We start from the raw sequence: 21,143 nt of genomic DNA, 5'->3' as shown, positions 1-21,143 counted from the left end.
TTTGACTTCAGGGGTCCGAAAAAGTCGACAGCAACTTGTTGCCACCTATCTTCCGGTAGTTCAGACATTTGCAGTGGAGCTGGTGGTTCGTCACGGCTTACTAGTTGGCACGAGATACAGTCTTTGAGGGTGGATTTGACCATCTGATCTAGTGTCGGAAACCAGACGCGTTCTCGGAGGGCTTTCTTGGTGGTGCTTATTCCTCGGTGACCCTCGTGAGCGAGGTTGATCACTCCTTGTCTCAGTCTTTGCGGAATGACAATCCTCCCCCCTCTCAGAATGAGGCCATCCTTGCTGATGGACAGTTTGGCATGAACATGCTTGAATGCTAAGATCTCCGGAGATTGTGGGTTGGAATCGTCTTTCACGTGTCGCCAGGAGTTGTTGCGAATGCGTTCAGCGACATCTTGGAGGACTAATTCTTGGATGGACGCGTCACGAATAGCCTCAAGAGGGACAGTGGGAGGGCATGCCGTGTCAATGACAAAATGTATGTACTCCTCAGCCACAGAGGGTAAGTCATTGGTGGAGGCCTTCGGGTGTCGCGACATGAAGTCCGCAGGGTTGTCCGACTTCCCAGGTTTGTGGATAATGGTGTAAATGTAGTCCTGAAGGCGTAGACCCCAGCGCTCAATACGTGGAGGCATTTTGGCTTTGGGGTTGCCAAAAATGGTGATGAGCGCTTGGTGGTCGGTGATGATAGTGAAATGTTTCCCATAAACGAACAGATGGAAATGTTCACAGGCCCAAACCACTGCCAGGCTCTCTTTCTCAGGTTGAGAATACCGGGTCTCTGTATCGGTGAGGCTGCGGCTGGCGTAGGCGATGATGTGGTGCTGGTCTGAGTCTTTACGATATTGGGCCAAGATAGCGCCAAGGCCCACCGGGCTGGCGTCAACCGTGAGTTCAGTTTGTTTGTTAGCATCAAAATAGGACAGGTTGATGGCGGAGCTGACAGCATGTTTGATTTTGTGGAAGGACCTGCTGCATGCTTCTGTCCACTCAAAAGGTTGACCCTGACGGGTGAGCTCTCGAAGAGGATGGCTGATGGTGGCAAAATCTGGAATATAGCGAGCGCAATAACTCGCCATACCAAGAAAAGAGCGGAGGTCACTCACATCTGTCGGTGTTGGCGTGTCTGCAAGGGCCGAGACTTTGTCGGGGTCAGGAGTCATGCCATCCTTCGAGAGTACGTGACCGTAGAATTTCAAGGTTGATCTATGAAATTCGCATTTGTCGGCATTCAGAGTCAAGTTCGCATTGAGTAGGGCATGGCATACCCTGTCGAGGGCTGTGTCATGCTCAGTCTGATCTTTCCCATACACCAGCAGGTCATCGCTATAATTGAACGCATTTGGGATGCCTTGTATCACTCGTCTGATGGCTTCTTGGAAGATTTCGGCTGCAGATGAGATGCCGAAATTCAGGCGTTTATACCTAAATAGTCCCTGGTGAGTCGTGAAGGTGGTAATGTAACGGGAGTTTTCATGAAGCTCTAGCTGGTGGTAACCTTTGTTAAGGTCGAGTTTCGAGAAAACTATGGCACCATTTAGATGAGCGATCATGTCGCTGATGTGCGGTCCGGGGTGGCGTTCTCTTTCAATTGCTACGTTGGGAGCGAGCATGTCGACGCACAAGCGCACCTTGTTGTTTTGTCCCTTTTTTGGTACGACCACCACAGGTGATACCCACGGGGTTGGGCCGGACGTGCGCTCAATGATGTCAGTTTTGAGCAACTCCTGGAGTTCATCATCTACAGCTTGCTGCAGGTGAAATGGTACCTTTCTGTGATGTTGCGCCACTGGTGGTACGCGCTCGTCGATGTGTAGCTTGACTTTGAAGTGATTTAGTTTTCCTAGTCCCTTGAAGAGATTCGGGAATTTTGCAATGATGTCCGGAGCATCTTTGGTCATGTAGAGAAGCTCCACGAGTCTCAGTCTTTCAGCTGTTGGCAAGCTGAGCAGACAATCAGCCACGTCCGGGCCCTCCACCACATGGATGAATGCTGGGATCTGGCGGTTTTTGTAAGATAGCGTCGTGCTGAAACGTCCTAGGCACGGCAGTGGCTTCCTGGACATCCACGTGAATATACGCACAGCAGCTGGCTCTAGCTTGGGACGTGGTTTCATGCTTTGGTATTCTAGTGCACAGATGTAGTTCAGTGACGCTCCTGAGTCCAAAACAAACTTCGCTGGATGATCTCCTATCCGAATATCGAGCTTTGGATATTTCTTCAAGCGATCAGGGTCTGAGACCATGCAGATGTACTCGTCACTGTCTTGTGACACCGGTGTGCGTGATGGAGATTCGCTGGATGCTGATCTGCGTGATCGATGTGAGCTGACAGACTGGACACTTGACTGGGAGGAGCTGGATGAGTGTCTTTCACGCCCTGTCACTGCACGGGCGTGATGCTGCTTGGAGTATCGAGATTTTGATGATCGTCGTCCTGACCGTTGAGTTTGGCAGACAGTTTCAAAATGGTTTCTCTGCCACAGTGGTGGCAACGTTGTCCAATGGCGGGGCATTGCCCTGAGTGAGGGTAGTCCTGGCCACACCGGTAGCATGCGGGCGCCGCTTTGTTGTGCCTGGTGTGTCGCGAATCGCGTGATTCATATCGAGTGGGTGGCTTCCGAGAGGGTGTGTGATGCGTCGTCTTGCTGGATCTGTGACGATCGGTCCGATGCTTCCTCTCTTTGTGTGCTTGCAATCTGAAAGCTTGTTCTTTCTTGTCAGTTTTGTTGACTTCCATTTTCTTTGCGTGGTCTTCTGCTTGGTCGTTTATGCGCGTCATTTCTTCAATCTCTTCGAGGGTATAGTGCTTCTTCAGCAGCCGTCGACGTAGCGACTCAGAGTGGCACCCTTCAATTATGCGGAGTCGTAGTGCATCTTCTGTATTAAAGTCATCAAAGTTGCAATGGCGGGCTAGTCGTCTGATGCGCACTATGAAATCACACATTCGCTCATCCTTCTCTTGAGTGGCTAGGTTGAACGTGTAGCGCTCATAGTCTAGATTGTACTTGTGTAAAAATCTCCGATCAAGGGCTCCCTTCACGTCGTCATATGAGGCAGTGGCCGCGCCGGGCAGTTCTTTGATGATCTGTGCAAAGTCTTTCCCCGCCAGATTCCGTAGGGCTATTAACTTCTGTTTGGGGTCTTGTATTTGCAACCCAGTCATATAGTCCTCGAAATCTTCGGACCAATTCTTCCACTTTGGTCCCATGCTGCTACCTGACGTTAGCTCTAGGGGCTCCGGGGGTCTCAAGTATGGCACTCCTACAACTGTGGGAGGTGGTAAAGCAGCCACCGGTGGGTTGCCTGGAGCTGTTTGCGCCGCAGGCGCTCCTCCTATCCCGCTGGATGAGCTGGTGACTGACATTGTGGGTGTTCGATTTATTCTGGAGGGAGTCTGCGTGAAAATAGCACTTTTGTTGAAATGCCTGACCCTAAAATGGCCGACACGAAAATGCTATAGGAGGTCTATGGGCGGTGCCTGACTCTAAAATGGCCGCCGCTCGGGACACGTGGCTTCCACTGAAATCAGTGTTTTGCAATGTCCTTGTCTCTTTTATATCTCTGCCGAGTGGCTGGCACTGTTTGCAAACCTGGCTGGTTAAACAGGTTGACTCTTGGCATTTGGGACTCACCCCTTCACTTTTGGGCGTAGTGAGCCGATCGCCGGGCGCTCCTCCGTTTTCGCGCCCTTTCTGGTTTTATTTTTCTTCCCGCTAGGACTCGTCTTCCTTCGGGGGTGGGCCGGTGATCACCGGCCGTTGTATGGCAGCAGGCGGGCTCGGGCTCGGGCTCTCGCTGTTTTGTGCGCTCCCGCGCTCCGTCTCAGCAAGTGCTGCAGGCTCTGTGTTTGTGGTCGCGTGCAGGCGGCAGGGTTTAAGCGGTGATGCGCGAGGGGATTCACGATCCCACCCTCGTCGCCAGTGTCGCGCTCCCGCTAAGAACCACACGGAGCCAGGGGTAAGTGGACACTTCTTTATTCTTGCGTGTCACTTCTCTAACTGCCTGCTTACGTAGTTTCCCTTTCCTTTTCCTTTCCTCCTCCCCACGCCCTTTCCTGTGATGCCTGTCCTGTCACATGCAGAAGCCAGGCGATCACGTCACGACAGTGGGTTATTTTAAGTGTAGTTGCATGAGCTTAAAGACCGAAAAATGTTACATAATATTTAGTTTTTTTAACTATGCCTTTGATCCCGCACCAACGCTCACTCGCCCAACACCCACTTGCTCACATCAATACAGTTCCCATACTTTTTTAATGCACTTCGAATTCTGGTCGTATCACACACAAATAAACAAGGAACTAAGGCAAGATCTGTCCACAGATCACTATCAGAATAAATGGGAGCCCTTTGCAAGGCTTCCTTAGGCACAGATTCCAGATATTGTACTTCTCTTTCCCCTCACCTTAAACACTAGATACACCTTTTACTGTGCAATTAGTATGCAAGAAAGTAATGCCTAAAACTGGCTGACACCAATCCCCAGACAATAATCGTTATATGTTATTTGCTATGGGTTCCAGCTAATTCAATCAGAAAACCAAAACTAGCTCACATTTCTGACTAATAAAATAATGTAACGCTCATCCCCAAACACAAAGCTTGGTATACAGATCTTGATTTCCACAGCTAATCTGGGAGCCGTAATTAAAGGATGCAAAATCCATTCTGGCTGTGCCTCCAAAATAATTAGGGAGATGCAAAGACCAAAATGCACTTTTTGTAATCTTGTTGAATCTGTAGTCTTTCTTAAGGAAAAGTCTTGCAGGGATGTTGATTTTGCTCGCTCACGGTCGCCAACTTGACGTTGAGGACCGTGAGCAAGCCAAAAATGCCCGCTATGCTACGCTATGCGTTTTTGCACTGTGCTACGTGCAATTTGCGCAGTGCTTAGTAGCGCAAACTACGCACGCTCCGTGAGCGTAGCGTAGTACTTCGCCCAGGGTTATCCAGAACTAGCCAGATGCACATAAGTCATGACTTTGTGCATGATGGGAACAGCCCGGCCTGAATGGCCAAGTAAGGTCTTCACCTGACCAGAAAAAAGCATCCTGGGACCAGCTTCACAATTCTACTTCTTCGCTGCAATCAGTACTGTGTCCAGTAAAAGTCAAAAGTACCTATCCAGGATGTTAGGGGTTCAAAAGCAGTCGAGGAAACCTGCGCAGGTACAGAACCACACACGTGGGGAAACTTGTGCATATTCAGGCTTATCAAGACCATGTCCTTCATTCCTCTCTCTACATTACTGTGTGTGCGCTAGTTTCCCCCTAGATGATGCCCCTACAGCCCCTGGACGACCCAATATGACCATTTTCTCGACTGCTTCCGAACACCCGCTGCGTTGGTTAGATACTTTTGGTCGTTACTGGACTGCTCTTGGTGACTGCCTGTTTATTATTTGGCGCATTCTCACGACCTTGAAGAAAGAACACTGTACTGATTGCAGCGCGGGAGTGCCTTCCCGTTATTCCAACTTTGAACTTTGTATCACTTTGTTACTGGCCACACACCATAACCATTGGACTTCTTTGTGTGATTCTGTACATTGTTTTCTACAATAATGGAATGGGCCACTCGTAATGAAAGCTTTGGACTAGTTAGATGGCCAATGTCTTTAATAAGATTTAGAATGCATAATGGAAAGCGGCAGCATAATGCAGACGTTTGCAGCATTTTAGAGTCTGCACTATACCCATTTAATCTGCCACTGGTACGCTGGATTTTGGAATATGCAAACCCGTACTTTTGTTTTATATTTATGCATTTATATTTATAATTATATTTCTCTTTTCAGATGTAGCCCCGGAACGCCTGTTGTTTTATCTTTTATGAAGAATATGAATGTGGGGTGTTTGTGTTGCATGATTATTGCAGGTGCGCTTTGTGGTGCTGATGGCGTTTTAATGTAGTCGCCCCTCGCAAATTCTTTTCGTGAAAGCCATTTTGAAGGAAAGCCAACAAGCAGAGCACCACTGCTTTTGTTCGCTTTATTTGGTACGACAATATACATAATTGATGTCAGCGAATCCAGAGGCATGTGCTTTCACGTTCACATATCTCAAGGCTGAGCATAATTCCACTCACAAAGCCCACCGAGGGGATGGTATGAGATTACTGCTGTTATTTTATTTTCATGTTTACCAAAACCAATTTATACCAGTTTATCGAGTAATGGCTTCAAACAGCACTGAGGTTAACCAATTGTGACTTGTAGTCTTCTGGGAGAGCAACACCGGCAAAGAGAAAATGGAAGGATTGATTCAAAAAACTTCACCGTTAAAATACGTAGTGCGCGAGGTATGTTATGTGATGGAGTCTGCTGCTTGAATCATATTTTTTTTTTTTAGCCAAATCAAATAAAATTGTGCTTGTGAGTTATTTTTCATTTGTTATCTGTTCTCCTACATTTAATGAAAGTCCTGGGGGTTGAAGATGAGATAACTTGAAGTCTGAGAACTGCAATACAAAGCTTTTAAATCAATTCTGCTGAATTGGACTTCGCAGTGAGCAGCTGCTTGCAGCTCTACATCAGATAATGAAAGTGCAACAGCATGGCACCTTCCATGAAGAACATTAATTGTGATAACATTGTTCATATTAGCAGGGCTCGGGAGCAATGTGTGGAAAACGGGAAGGGCACTGCAACAACAACTACTACATCTCGATAGCATTCGTTGACATTGAGGTGTCTTTGTATTTCCAATTTATACTTTTGTCTGGCCAATGGCCTACCCTGGTTTGCAGCTGCGAGTAAGGAGAGGTTTAATGATGTCTATGTCACCGGTGATTGTGCTGGAGGACCATGTATTTAGCCTTATCTGAGTTGATCTCAAGGCCATGTGTGACAAAAATGGGAAAACTGATTCAGAAGTGCTTGTAAACCCATACATGTCTGAGAGATCAAAAGCGTATCATCAGCAAACATTAAAGCGGGACAATGACTTCTGCTGACTTTAGTGCATCATTATTGCATTTTGCCAAATAATAGTTCCACGTTAATTAATAAATTGAACCGGGTGGGGGCTAAAATGCAACACTCCCTTACCCCCCTATAAACTGGGATTATTTTTCGTAAGCTATGTCCTATCTTATTTGATTACAATTATTGATGGGGTTTCGTCAATATTGATAAAAGTGATTAGTGATATCATATTTTTTCCAAACTTCCAATAGTGATTTCCTAGAGACTATGTAAAAAGAAGTTCTTGTATTACCAAAAGATATATAGAGATGATCTTTCCTTATCAAAATGTACTTCCAACACAATATTTGGAAGCAAAAGATCTGGTCTATATTGCTTATCCTTCCCCTTAAACCAGTTTGCACATCTATTAAAATGTGATGTTCCTCGATCCGGTCCTGTATTTTAGATAACACTTGTTCACAGAAAACCTTCTGTAGATTCTCAATGAAACCTATAGGCCTGTAATTAGCAGGATCTATTTTGCACCTTTTTTAATTAATGAGAATGATCTTCGTACTCTTCCAAGATTCAGGGATTCCATCACTTGCAATTATGGCATTGGATAAGGCGTTAACATACGGGACCCAGATTAAGGGTTCACACGTATAAATCAACTGGGATTTTATCAAGCCCAGGAGTCCTTTCTTTTTTCAGTGTACTTAGAACTTCATCTGTATACTGTAATGCAAATATCATAGCATCTGGGAATGTGGTGGATTAACAAACAGATTAAACACACTCCCTTCAGCGTGCTCTCTTCCATTGTTATGAAGTTACATTTAGCATATAACCCATGCTTATGGCTGGACATGAAATTCAAAACATTGGTTTGTAAACTGCCATTTATACCAATGTGCCAGAATGATTTAGAACCACAATATAAAATAATTTATCGTTTTATTAATTGTATTCAGTGACTAGAGGACTATTTAGGGGAATCATTGAAAATGACTAATTAAAAAGTGCGAAATTCATTTTAATGACCTGATATATTCCCCATAATATGCATTATAGTTTTGATAATCAAAAGAGGTCAGCATTACCTACCTGAGAAATGGGGTCATATTATATCGCACCATGTCTGCCAAACCCCTATTTATTAGTATCCCTAAGTATTTCAAGCATTTGCTTTCCAACTCAATGCAATATTGTTCAGTGATGCTATTGTCAGTGCTCTGGTTATGGGGAGAACTTCACACATATCGCAAGTAATACAATATACCGAGAATCGAGAGGGTAAGATTACTTATGGCAATGCTCGGGTGGATGTTGCCGGGCATGACAGGGTTTTCAACACATTGTTTGCACAGACTAAAGCTTTATGGTGGCATACAGACCTATGGATACCTTGAAGGTGACCGTTCTGGTGTATCATTGCCGTCAGCAGTTCTACTGCCAGTATAAATAGTAAGGTCAATAAGGGGAACCCCTGATTTGTTCCCCTACTGATTCTAAAAGGATGAGTAAATATCCATTGCATGGTACAGTCAACATGGTGTCCTTTTATTGCCACATCATACATTTTTCAGGAAACCAGTGCTCATGCGCATTCTGTTCGTGATTCTTAGGTGCCCATTACGATGGCGGGCGGACCGTAACGGTAAACGGGACTGACCGCCAGAGGTGCAGCGGTGCCGCTATGCTAATTAAGATGCGCCCACCACCCTGGTGGACGCATCCTGCATATTATGCATTGCGGCGGGAGGTGCTGCCAGCAGCACCCACCGCAATGCACAATATGCATGTTGTGCATTGACATGCACAACGTGACAGGCACCGCGTGGTGCCTGGCTCCTTGTGTATACCAATGTAGGGGGATACTATAGGTACCCCCCTAGTGCAGCCCCTAATGGGCCCCCAAAGTGATCACCGCATGCCTTTCCATGGCGGAATCTCTGCCATGAAAGGCCTATAAAATGCACATCCTAATATGGATGGCAGTGCCTGCAAGGCACAGCCACCATAATGAGGGCCTTTTCTGCCCAGCCGGGAATCAGACCGGCAGACGGTCTTTCCGTCCGCCGCAGTGCCCCTGGTCATTCTAGTTTGGCGGGGGTGAAACGGGAGCATCTGTTGGGTGGATCGCCACCGTCGATCCGCCCGATATGCTAATAGGCCCTTAGTATCCACACTCCACCCTATCTAACCTCTTCTTGGTGTCGAGTGTGACTGCTATTTTCTCTTTCTCATCATCCCCTACTTGCCACAAGATGTGTACCAGCATTGTAAGAAGTAAAGTGGACAAGCAGTTTAGTACAAATTCCTCCTGGGACAGAGCCTTGACTTTGGGATCACTGTCTTAACTCTCTTGTCAAGTAGATTTGCGAGTTCGGCACCCTTGTCCATAGCAGCACTATTTTTTGTTTAATTTGCTGAATTAAGATGGAAAGCCATCTATCCTTGGTGCTTCGCTTGTCGGCATGTCTTCCATTGCTGTGTTTGTCCCATCCTCTATGATGTCTTCCTCAAGTATCAGAGATCTGAGTCGACATAAATGTTTTTCCCTCTACTTTTGTGTTGTGATAATCTGGGGAATGTAATGTCCCATACAAGTGGTAGAAGAGTGAACTATTTCTATAGAGTTTTCTATTAGGTTTCCCATGCCACTCCTTATTGCTGTAATAGTGTATTTAGATTCCTGTTGTTTCAGTTGAAGGGCTATCGTAGTTCCGCTGTTGCAGAGCAATGCATGTTCAGCTTAGGAGAAGCCTAGTGTGTTAGGGTTGTATGTTGTCTTGATCAGCACTCTAACGTGTGTGTGTTGACTGGCATAGGTCTTGGTTAGTTTACTAACTGCAGCTTCTAGTTGTAATTGTATGAGTGTGGGTCTTTTTTCATTGCTGTGCCTCACATTATCTCCAATAGGGATAACGTCAACTATACTACACCTTTATTCTCTTATAAATAAGTTGTTAGGAAAGAGCACTTGCTATCTTTATCTACCGACTTTCTGTATCATGTATTGTTCAACCATCAGGAGCTATTAGGTCTTCATTTACGTGTAAATGAATTATGGTATGGCCCTAAGCCTTTTTAGGCATGATTGATGTTTAAGAGTCTTATCTCAGAAATGATACTGAGGTCAATAATTCATTTATATGTGATCTCGTTCCGTGTAAACAGGCGGTGAATGAGTAGTTTTTCTAGCAGTTGGAAACAAGACTCCCAGACTCTGTCAGATTACAATCAGTGAGTACCATCAACGTTTGGTGTCAGGAATTCACGATCTATCCAGGACAGGGTGAAAGACTTAATTTCAGTCATATTACAAATGTACTCTTATCTTGTCCAGGAAGAGCAAAATTCTAGAAATATCTGTAATAAACTTACCTTCAGCTGCTATAAGGGCATAAATTGGCCCTAATATTAGTTTTTGTTCCTGAATTATTATTCGATCAATATAAACTCACCATCTGAGTTTGCCCAAGATTTTTTATCCTGAACTGGCAGTCCTTACCAAAGCAGTATGGAGACCTAACCCTTGCGCTGTGGTTCAGGAGGGTTGATCTTGTTCTCTGAACAGCGGTCTGCTGGTGTTGTTCAATTTACCAACCTAATTCCCATAAAGTATATCACTTTCAATCAATCAATCAATCAGGGGTTGGTAATGCGTGAGGATCTCAAGGCACTAGGGGAGGAAGGGCCGCTCCAGATCAGTCGAAGAGCCTGGTCTTGAGGTCCCTCCTGAAAGCATGCAGGGTCGGGGAGCATCTGATGTTCTCAGGGAGCTCGTTCCAGATCTTGGCTGCGATGTAGGAGAATGCTCTTGATCCAGCGCTCCTAATGAAAAACTGTCTCACAATGCTATCTATCCCCTCAGTACTTACCATTAAACATAAAACTCATATAAAGGCCCATAAACCGAGACAATTTCTGAGCAACTGAATCATGTGACCTAATTAATCAAACTATTCACAAACTATTTACATAATCATATGCAACTGCAGTTTATTTAATCTCACCATGATTTTAAACATATGACATTTTAATTAAGTCACTAAGGCAAATGGATCAACTGATGGTAACTAGACCATGAATAAACAAGACCAGCTTGTCGTTTCAAAATCTAATTTTTATTTAACTTTATTAATCAAGAATGAGCATTTTATTTGGAATCATTATTTTATTATGTTATGTTATGTTATTTTGTTTTATATAGCGCACAGCTGCCACAGCCAAGTGGCGTCCCGGCGCTTTGGAGATGGTGTAACACAACATAGTAGAGATGACCCGGCAAGTAGGACCAACAAATAGGACTAAACTGTAGAAAATAGGAAGGTTTTTAGTGCCTTTCTAAACGGGAACAGGTCGGGAATGGAACGGAGAGGGGCAGGCAGAGAGTTCCAGAGAGCTGCCGCCAGCACTGAAAAGGACCGTCCACCCATTCTAGCTTTTTTGAAGCGTGGCACAATGGCAAGATTTAACCCAGCGGATCGAAGGGCTCTAGAGGGGACATAATGAAGGATAGTCTGCGACAGAATGGGAGGGGAAGCTAATTTAAGAATTTTAAAAGTTAAGCAGAGAGCTTTAAACTTAATTCTTTGCCCCACTGGTAGCCAATGGAGATCTTGGATAGTTCGACGAGCAGAGACGAACTTCGGAAGGCCAACCAGCATCCTGGCCGCCGCATTTTGGACCCTCTGGAGGCGAGTTAATTCTGCCTGATTCAGGCCCAAAAATAGAGAGCTGGCATAGTCCAGTCTGGTAAGAACCAGAGCTTGGACTATGATCTGTCTAGTGTCCGCATCAAAAAACTTGAAGATGGGTCGAAGACACTGCATAGTACCAAAACATGTGCCTGCCACACGTTTTGTGTGGGAGGTGAAAGAGAGTTTGTCATCAAACCACACCCCGAGGTTTCTGACTTCATCCACGGGAGTAGGAACAGGACCCAGTTCAGAAGGCCACCAATGATCTCCCCATAGCCCTCTATCCTTACCAAAGATGATAACCTCAGTCTTAGAGGCATTAAGTTGAAGTCGGTTGTTCGCCATCCAGCCTGCCACGGCTTTTAGCGCTGACTGAAAGGCGGGGGCGTCCATGTTGGAATCACCATTGAGTGCCACCGCCAGCTGCGTGTCATCGGCGTATGACACCAAGGAGAGACCAAACCTATGGGCTACCTCCGCCAGCGGCTGAACATATGGATTAAATAAGGTAGGGCTAAGGGCCGATCCTTGGGGGACACCTTGAAGAATAGATCGAGGAGCAGAGACAAAAGGAGGGGTAGAAACTTTGAAGGTGCGATCCTTAAGAAATGAGCGAAACCACTCAAGTGCTACCTCTCCAACTCCTGCCTCCACCAGACGATGTAAAAGAATCTGGTGGGAAACCGTGTCGAAGGCGGCACTGAGATCCAGTAGGATCAGTGCCGCCGTCTGACCTAGATCCAACAACTTCCTAATATGCTCCACCACGGCCAAGAGAGCAGTTTCCGTGCTGTGGCCCGCACGGAACCCATTCTGGGAATAATCCAATATCTTAGCTTCCTGCAGATGGGATGCTAAAATAGAATTAGCATGAGCTTCTGCTAGTTTGGCTGGCCAGGGGAGAAGGGAAATAGGTCGATAATGTTCTGGTTTAGTAGGGTCAAGGGCAGGTTTTTTAAGAATGGGAATGTCTGCTTGCGTCCGTGTTAAAGGACAGATCAATAAGACTGTGCATGGCCGGGTAGCAGCACTCGGCCAATTCCCGGAATTGAGTGGGTCTCATTGGATCATCTGGCGAACCGGATTTGACTTTTGTCGTCAAGGCTTTAAACTCCTCCAGAGTAGGACTGGGAATGATCAGCAATGGTTTAGAGATCACTGATACAGGTGTCTTATCCCTACTAGGAAATTGGGAGAATGACCTATAAATGGCTTCCACCTTTTCGACAAAAAACGAGGCCAAATCCTCGCAGTGTGTCATGGAGGCTTCAAGAGTAGTAGTATCAGTCCTCTTGCTTGTAAGGTCCTTGCAAACCCTAAAGATAACCTTGGTGGGATTCGTGCTGTTCTTTATCTCCTGGGAGTAGAAGGCAGCCCTAGCTGAGCAAATGGCCCGATGATACACTCTGATGCAGACCCTGTAGGCTGATTTAAGGTCAGCATCATATGTTTTGCGCCATGCACGTTCCGCTTTTTTACAGGCGGCTTTAAGTTTTTTAAGAGATTCATCATACCAAGGGCTAGAAGGACTAGATCTGGTCTTACTCCACCTAGCCGGTATAAGCATATCTAGTGAGTGATTTAGCCACTCACAGAAGCTGTCATAGCCACGGGAGACTTCGACAGGAGGTAGAGGATGATGTTTCATCAGAAGCTGATGAAAATGCTCTAAATTCAGATTTCTCCAGGGGCGTCTAAAACTGGCAGGGGAGTTGCTTTTAGGAGAGGAGGTAGTAGTAGTAATGATAATTTCTATCAAATAATGATCCGTCCAGGCCATAGGTCTGGGATGGAGCACTGTGATATTAGTGGCAAGATTCGTCACAAAAGGATCCAGTGAATGACCGCCTATGTGGGTCGGTAGTTTTATCCTTTGAGTTAATTGAAAAGCTTCGAGATCAGCTAACAGGCTATACACCGGATTAGAAAGTGGGGCATCCATGTGTCCATTAACAATAAGAAAGCAGCATGACTTATTAGACTGACATTTTCAAAGCAAATCAGTAGCATGAATAAAAAGCAAAATAACAGTTTCCATTCCCTAATTCTATTTCCCTGTCTAAAACTCGCTCCACCTAGAAAAGAATAATCATTAAAGTCTGCTGTCCTTATGTGCGCCAAAGAGTCCAACAGCACGTCACGACATTCAGGAATCGGAAAGCAAGAAGAGTTTTTCTCTACTCACGATGTCAGGTTTTATACCTTTCCTTCCAACTAAACTTTCTACAAATTACATATTTTCTTAGAAATCCACGCCACTCATTGGCTGTGCCGTGTCAGTCCACGATTAAGGCGTTAGGTCATCTCCGTTTCTAGACCAAGTTCAGGCTTTTCTTAAGCCCTATTGTCTCTCAATTTCCATGTAATTTGTTTTCCTCAAGAAAGATACATTCTGCGAGTTTCAATCTCAAACATCCTACTCTTGGCAATCATGTCAAGTTCCTGTCCTTGGGCCTTTCCTCCAAGTGCACGTTCTGCACAAGCAAAAGTACTGCTTTTCAAGCATTTAATGGCAGCATGGAAAAAGTCTTCACAACTGCGTATGTCTTAAGGCTCCACTCTGGACAAGCTTTTCACATCCGAAGCCATTTTTCTGAATGATTTTTAGACCTCTCTCTCGGAAACTATTATTAAACAAATTCAAATTCAAATTCAAATTTGCTTTATTCGAGTTTAACTCATAAAAGCATTTACAAACAATAATAAAACCGTTAAAAAACATTTATGTTTAAAAATAAAGCTAAAAGTTGATAAAAATACATCAATTGCATTATCGGGTAAAATGTTACAGATAAAATACAATACAAACCCTCTGGCTATACCTCATCTGTAATCATCTGTCTAGAAACTTTTGTCTAATGGACCATGACCAACTGAGGAATTTAGCTGTGGCTGTTACTATAGGCAGTAAAGAACTGGTACATATAATTCTTAAGGCCACCGCACTGCTAGTCGTTCCAAGGTTCATACACATCGGGGTAAGCCAGATGCGTCTGGGCTCTGCATACGTCTTACATGCAAATAGGAAGTGAACAACTGTTTCTTCATGCGCTCCACAGGATGGGCAAGAACTATTTGAGGGGCCACCCCACCTGCCTGTCAGAGATCTAAGGGGAAGAGCTCCTACTCTAATCTGGAAAAGCAACTTCCTATCCCTCTGACTAGTGATATTATCCCAGTAAAGTTCGAGGGTAGGGAGGGACTTCACTTCCAGGAATCTTCCAGCCATAGTCTCTGAACTAGTTTCATTCCAGGTTCGTTCGGCCACCTTTTCCCAATAGATCTCCTTGAGAATAGACTTTGATGGAAATAAGGCTCCTTCTGGATTTTCCCATATCGTGTGGAGGCCGAGGAGACCCAGCATTTTTCTAAGATCTTTCAGCCATTCTATTTTGTGGAACAAATCTGCATTGATTACGTCCTTAAATGCCTCAGCATAATGCAAGAGTTCAGGTGTAGTCCAGAGTCTACGCCAGTACATGATTGTACGCAGCCTTGCTAAATCAGTTACAGCCTTCCTGCCCAAATCAAATCTAAGCGGCAACAAAGGAGTACCTTTAGGGAGGCTAGTAATGAGTCGGAAGAATTTGTTTTCCGAAATTTGCAGTGTCCGAAGGTTCTCGTATCCCCACAGCTCAGCCCCGTAAAGTGATGATCCGAGGGCTTTGGCCTCATACACCTGAAGTGCTGGTTTTACTGGTTTTGTGCTCAGAGCCAAGGGCACCTGCTATTTGTTTATGTCTTATAGTTGTAATGTCTATATGCTTGGTCCATCTTAAATCATTTGATATATGGATTCCCAAATATGTAAAAGCATTGACAACCTCTAATGGGCGACCATTCATAACGATGCGAGATCTACGGCCACGGCATGGATTAAAAACCATAAGCTTTGTTTTGGACACATTGATTTGTAGTCCATGATCTTCACAGAATTGATCAAAGATGGATAAGGCGTGCTGTAGGCCAGTGGGGGTCTTGGATAAAATCAGAGTGTCATCTGCAAACATTAAAATCGATATCTTGGTGCCAGCCAATGATGGGGCGTCCACATTTTCAGACGACATACGGGCAACAACTCCATTAATATACAGCGTGAACAGCGTGGGGGCCATCGAGCAACCTTGACGTACCCCTCGCTCAACAGAGAAATCTGAGGTGACCATACCATGACCTCCCCACTGGATCCTCGCAAAATTTGCCTCATGAAGCCTCATTACTAGTGTCAGAAGTTCTGCTGGTAGGCCCAGGTTATTCAGCACCTGCCATAATTTAGACCTTGGGACTAGGTCAAAGGCAGCCCGCAAATCTACAAATGCCGCGTACAGGCTGCCCTTGCCTAGTAACACGGTCTTCCACTGTAACAGAGTGAAACGGAAGACCTGGTCCATCATGCTGGTAGATTTTCGAAAACCCGCCTGAAATGGAGACAGGGCGTTGTTCTCTTCGGCCCAATCCAAAAGTCTATTAACAACCACTCTACCAATCACCTTTTGGATGGTGTCAATTAGGCTTATCGGCCTGTAATTTCCTGGTTGTGATTTGTCTCCTTTTTTAAAAACAGGAATTATAACTGCGCATTGCCATGACGCCGGTATATTAGCGCCCTGGGCAACCGCATTGAGAAGGAGAAGGATATATTTACTCCAGCTCTCTTTGTCGTTGATAAAAAGATCCACCGGCACCCCATATAATCCCAGGGCTCTACCATTAGACACTGTGCTCAGGGCCTCCATAACTTCGCTGGTACTGAATAAATTGTCTTTGTAAAAAGAAGGCCTATAGCCGATCGTCAAGTTATTGGGCTGGGTATCTGCATATTGAGGCTTAAAATAATTGATCCAGTCCTCCTGAGATACGTTATTGTCTGGAAGCTCCGATGCACCCCCCTTACCCCATTTGACAATATTCCAGAATAGCCTAGAATCATTTTTATCACTAACCTCCTTTAACTCTTGCCAGTGAAGATCGTCCCACAGTTTCTTCGCAATTGTTATACTTTTTTTGTACTCTATTCTAGCAAGGCGAATAGATACCAAATCCCTCCCCTTAATCGCAGCTCCTAAAGCTACTCTAGACTGCCTACACTCAGCGTTATACCACTTAGCTGGTTTAAGATTTCTCACACCAACTCACTTCACAGGTTTCTGAAAATAACCCCTGATAACTGTGAAGAGGTTTTCGTGGATTCTGGTTGCTTTATCGCTGCCTGGGTCAGTTAGATCTGCTTGTTCAAGGGATATTACTGCTTCATCAGCCTGAGCATTAATACTATCTATGGCTTGCTGGTTAGTTTTAACGTATACCCATTTTAGCCTTCACATGTCATTTGTCGGAACAGTCAAAGGGGCATTAACTACCTCGTGTGCCATAACCACACTAGTTGGAATCCAACATTTATGTTTAACACACAATTGATTGTGATCACTTTCTATTCTGGGTTTTACCTCCATATCAACCACTTGTCGCCAGAGCCTTAGACTACATAGGACGTAGTCTATTCTGCTCCTATGACGCCCGTTATCAAAGGTATATACCCCTGCCCTATCACTCACGGTCCTTCCATTTAGTGCCCTGAAACTGCTTTCATAACATATTGTATTTAGGGAGATGATATCCTCGGACCAACGAGTGACAGGTTTTCAGATGTAATTTAGGGACGCCCCACTGCCTATCCTCCTCATCTCCAGCCCAATCGTCTTGGATAGCCAGGGGTTCGAAAGTTTTGTTTAGATCACCCGCTAGCACACCATTATTGTCTAGAGAATGGGTTTCAAGGAGGGAGCCCAAAGCCGCACAAACTTCTGACCTCTCTCCCCTATTACCTCTAGCGTAGACATTGTAGATGTCAAGCCAACCCTGAGAGCCCAAGTTGACTCTAATAAGTTGGATGTCTCTGCTTCTGGTATCAACTACTTTGATAGTGAGTGATAAGCATTGTCGAACCCAAATAGTAAGGCCACCCATGGGTCGCCCCTTAGCGCCTTTTAAAGCTGGGATGTGATAATTCAAATATCCCTTGAGAAAAGAAGGTTCGCAGAGCCAAGTCTCCTGGAAGATGCACACATCAAAGGTGTTTACAAAACTTCTCCAGTCCTGGAATTCCAGTTTAGAGCCTAACCCTGCTATATTCCAGGAGACTAATTTACCTATGTAAGCCCCAATATCATCAGATATTCCATTCAAACGAGGTACAGTAGTGTTAACAAGCGACCCCTGCTCACTATCACCATCAAATCCTCCATTCAAGTTAGTTGCGAAAATCTCCCCACAATTTGCCCCTAACTTTGGATAAGGTTTCATAGATTGATCGGCACTCTAATCTATAGCACCCACCATTTTTAGTGTCCCCATTGTTTCTTTATCATTCACGTTCTCCCCAGTGACCCCAGTTCCTGTATTTGGATATATTGGATGTCAATCGTTGCTATCCAATCCTGAGCTGTTTCTCTCGCATGCTTTACCCATAGCTCGAGAGATTTGCTCTTGAAGCTGGGGGCAAGATTTTCTTAACTATTATTAAACAAACACAAGACATCAATTAATTAAAGAATTCAAACCCATTCTGTTTCCCGCCCCCAATACTAATTAAACCCGTTAATTATGTTACCTAGCAAAGCATACAAAAGCAGCATTATATTTACCATTCCTCTTTCTTCTTTTGAACTGAGCGAATCTCTGCGAGCATTTTATCACAGAAAAGACATAACATAAGCTCACATAATAAGCACATGCTATTAATTAAACAGCCGCACTTAATACTGACAAAGACAATAGACATGGTTAGTTTATTATTTCTCTCTGCGTTTGCAACATATAGCATATTAGTTAACCCCGTGTGTTCTGATGTAAGAGTCTAAATACTAAGTTTATTAGTAATTCACCAAATGCTTATTAATTCATTATTATTATGTGAGATTAACTTTGCAAGTTTGAACAAAATATTGTTCACTTCCTTGCTCCATCAACTCCCTCATCTGGTGAATTCAAAATCATCAAACTATACCCAAAAATGTATACATTTTTAACCCTTGAACATGTTGTGGTCACTCTTAATAGTAGTATTTCTAAAGTTTAGATTCATCTATTTTTCTCAGATTGTAAATTATTTTCTTCTCTAAAACATGTTTTCTTCTCTTGTGTATCATGCAACTAATTTTTAACAAAAGTATTACTATGGCTATGACTATTAAAGGAAAGACTATTTTACCTATGATTGAACTACCAATCTCTAGAAACCAGTGTTTAATTGCTGTAATTCTTTTACCTAAACGTTCTGAAAAACTATCATCTTTTAAAGGTTCTAGTTCAGCATGTAATTCAGTTATGTTTTTGATATACATCTCTATATTCTGACTCTTGTCAGGTATATATGTGCAGCAATGTTGGACATGTAAAATTCCACAAACTCCTCGCTCTTTAGCTAGCAGAATGACTAATGCAAGATGGTTCTGCATTACCATGGTTCTCATAGCAATAAGTACTGTGTTTACTAATTGAAATCCACTAGCAGTATCCGTAGATAATCTATCAACAATTGTAAACATTTTTCTGATTTTATTTGCATTCAAAGTTATTCCTACCATGGGTATTACTGCACCAAATACATCTCCCAAAATTTCTGAAAAACTTTCCCTCCTGAACCTATTCAGGTGTTTGCCAATTTCAAATGATCCCTTTGAATTTCTATCTTCATGAAAAATCTTAGGAAAAACTAATCCCACAAAACAAGTCCCATACCAGTTATCAGGAAGATTGTAATAAGCTTTATTCCCACAAACTAAATAAATTCCAGGAAATATTGGATCTTTGCCTCCTTTAAATCCTCATCCTCCTATAATTCGATAAGTATCTTCACATTGACTAGCACCTACAAAGTAATTCTCAAACAAAGTATTGTCTCTTCTAATACAAAATTTACCACTAACAGGTTCATCTATATGAATTGCAGCATTTTCATTTCTACCATTAAGCTTTTCATCTTCCTTCTGACAAAACTTAGATTTAGTTTATTTCAGCATCTCATTTCACTTGTAAATTGCCCTTCTCTCTTCCACCATGTTTAAGAAAGTTTTTTCTTCAATTCTCAATTTGCATGTTAAATTATTTCTCAAAGCATACTCTAAAGTTAGTTCACTAGTCACAAGGAAAAATTCCCTCATCAGTTTAGCATGTTTCACTTTATTCAAGCTATTTTCAACTTTTAAATTTGCAAACATTTCGTCAAAGTCTGAATAATAATACTCTAAACGACCTGTTTGATAAAACAAACTAGCTATTACACTACAGGTTATGCCATAAGTAAGAGGAAGCATATTATAGGTCACACCTTCTGAAACAGAGGTAGGCAATTTCACACAAATGTGGCAATCTTTTGCATTCATCACATTTACATATTCAGATAAAAGCCTTGAGAAAGTATTACTAGAAAAATCTCCTACTGATCTATCTTGGTGAATTTCTGGTTTATGTATAATGATCTTATTTGCCCTGACAACTTTATTATGTTTGTCATGATTAACCACAACTTTACTAGTCATGTTAGCTTTATACATTTCTTTATCTATACCAAAAGGAAAAATGACAGCTAAAATTAACCAAACTAGGATTAACAGGATTACACATATTGAAGACATTTTGCAACATCTTCTAAAAATTGAGCATCTCGAGTTATTATTAGTAGAAGGCATCTTCAAAAATTAATCAAAAAATAAAAATGAATTAAAAATTACTAAATACACACACCCCCCTTTTTCGTTTTTTTTTTAACTCTAACAATTTTTCTTCGACCTTATGTCATACATCAATGTGTTTTCCAGCTAACACACTTTCTTCGACCTTGTGTCACCTAGCACAATTTCTTCAACCTTGTGTCAACATAAAATCAATCATTATCACTTGCTTCATCAAAATTTTCTTGACTATTATCTACTTCTACTTCTACAACTGGTGGTATAATTATGTAAGTCCACTCAGGAGACTTATACTTTTGATTTGGCTTTATTACTCTTTTTACTCTCCTGTTTAACACTTCAATTTTCTCTCCTGCTTGTTTTACCCTGTTTGAGTTTTCTCCCTTTTGACTAGAGATCTGATTAACCTGATCCTTTGTTTTATTCTCTAATTTAAATTTTAGACCTTCGTTTCCACTTGGCCAATTATCTCCTTTTCTTGATAATTTCTTTTTCGTTTCAGCTAGATTATACTCCACTCTCCAAGCTCTTTTTCTTTAACTTTTCACTTTTGATTCATCTCCACTTACATCTGTTTCACTTTCTGTGTCATCATCTGATTCATCAATAATCAGTTTTTCAGTATCTGATTCTTCTTTAGATCCAGGCACTTCTTTACTCGGCAGTTTCCCTCTGTTAGGAACAGCATCGTTATAGCTGGTACTTGGAATTTCGTCTTCTTCTTTTTCTTCAATTACTTCCAACTTTCCAGTTTCAGAATTTTCGTTCCTTCTTCCAGAGCTTCCAATCTGCTTTTCAATACTCTCCTGACCTTGATCTT

The sequence above is a fragment of the Lissotriton helveticus genome, chromosome 2_1 (genome assembly GCF_964261635.1).
Source record: "Lissotriton helveticus chromosome 2_1, aLisHel1.1, whole genome shotgun sequence".
Classification (NCBI taxonomy): domain Eukaryota; kingdom Metazoa; phylum Chordata; class Amphibia; order Caudata; family Salamandridae; genus Lissotriton; species Lissotriton helveticus.
Note: the sequence above shows the minus strand (reverse complement) of the source record.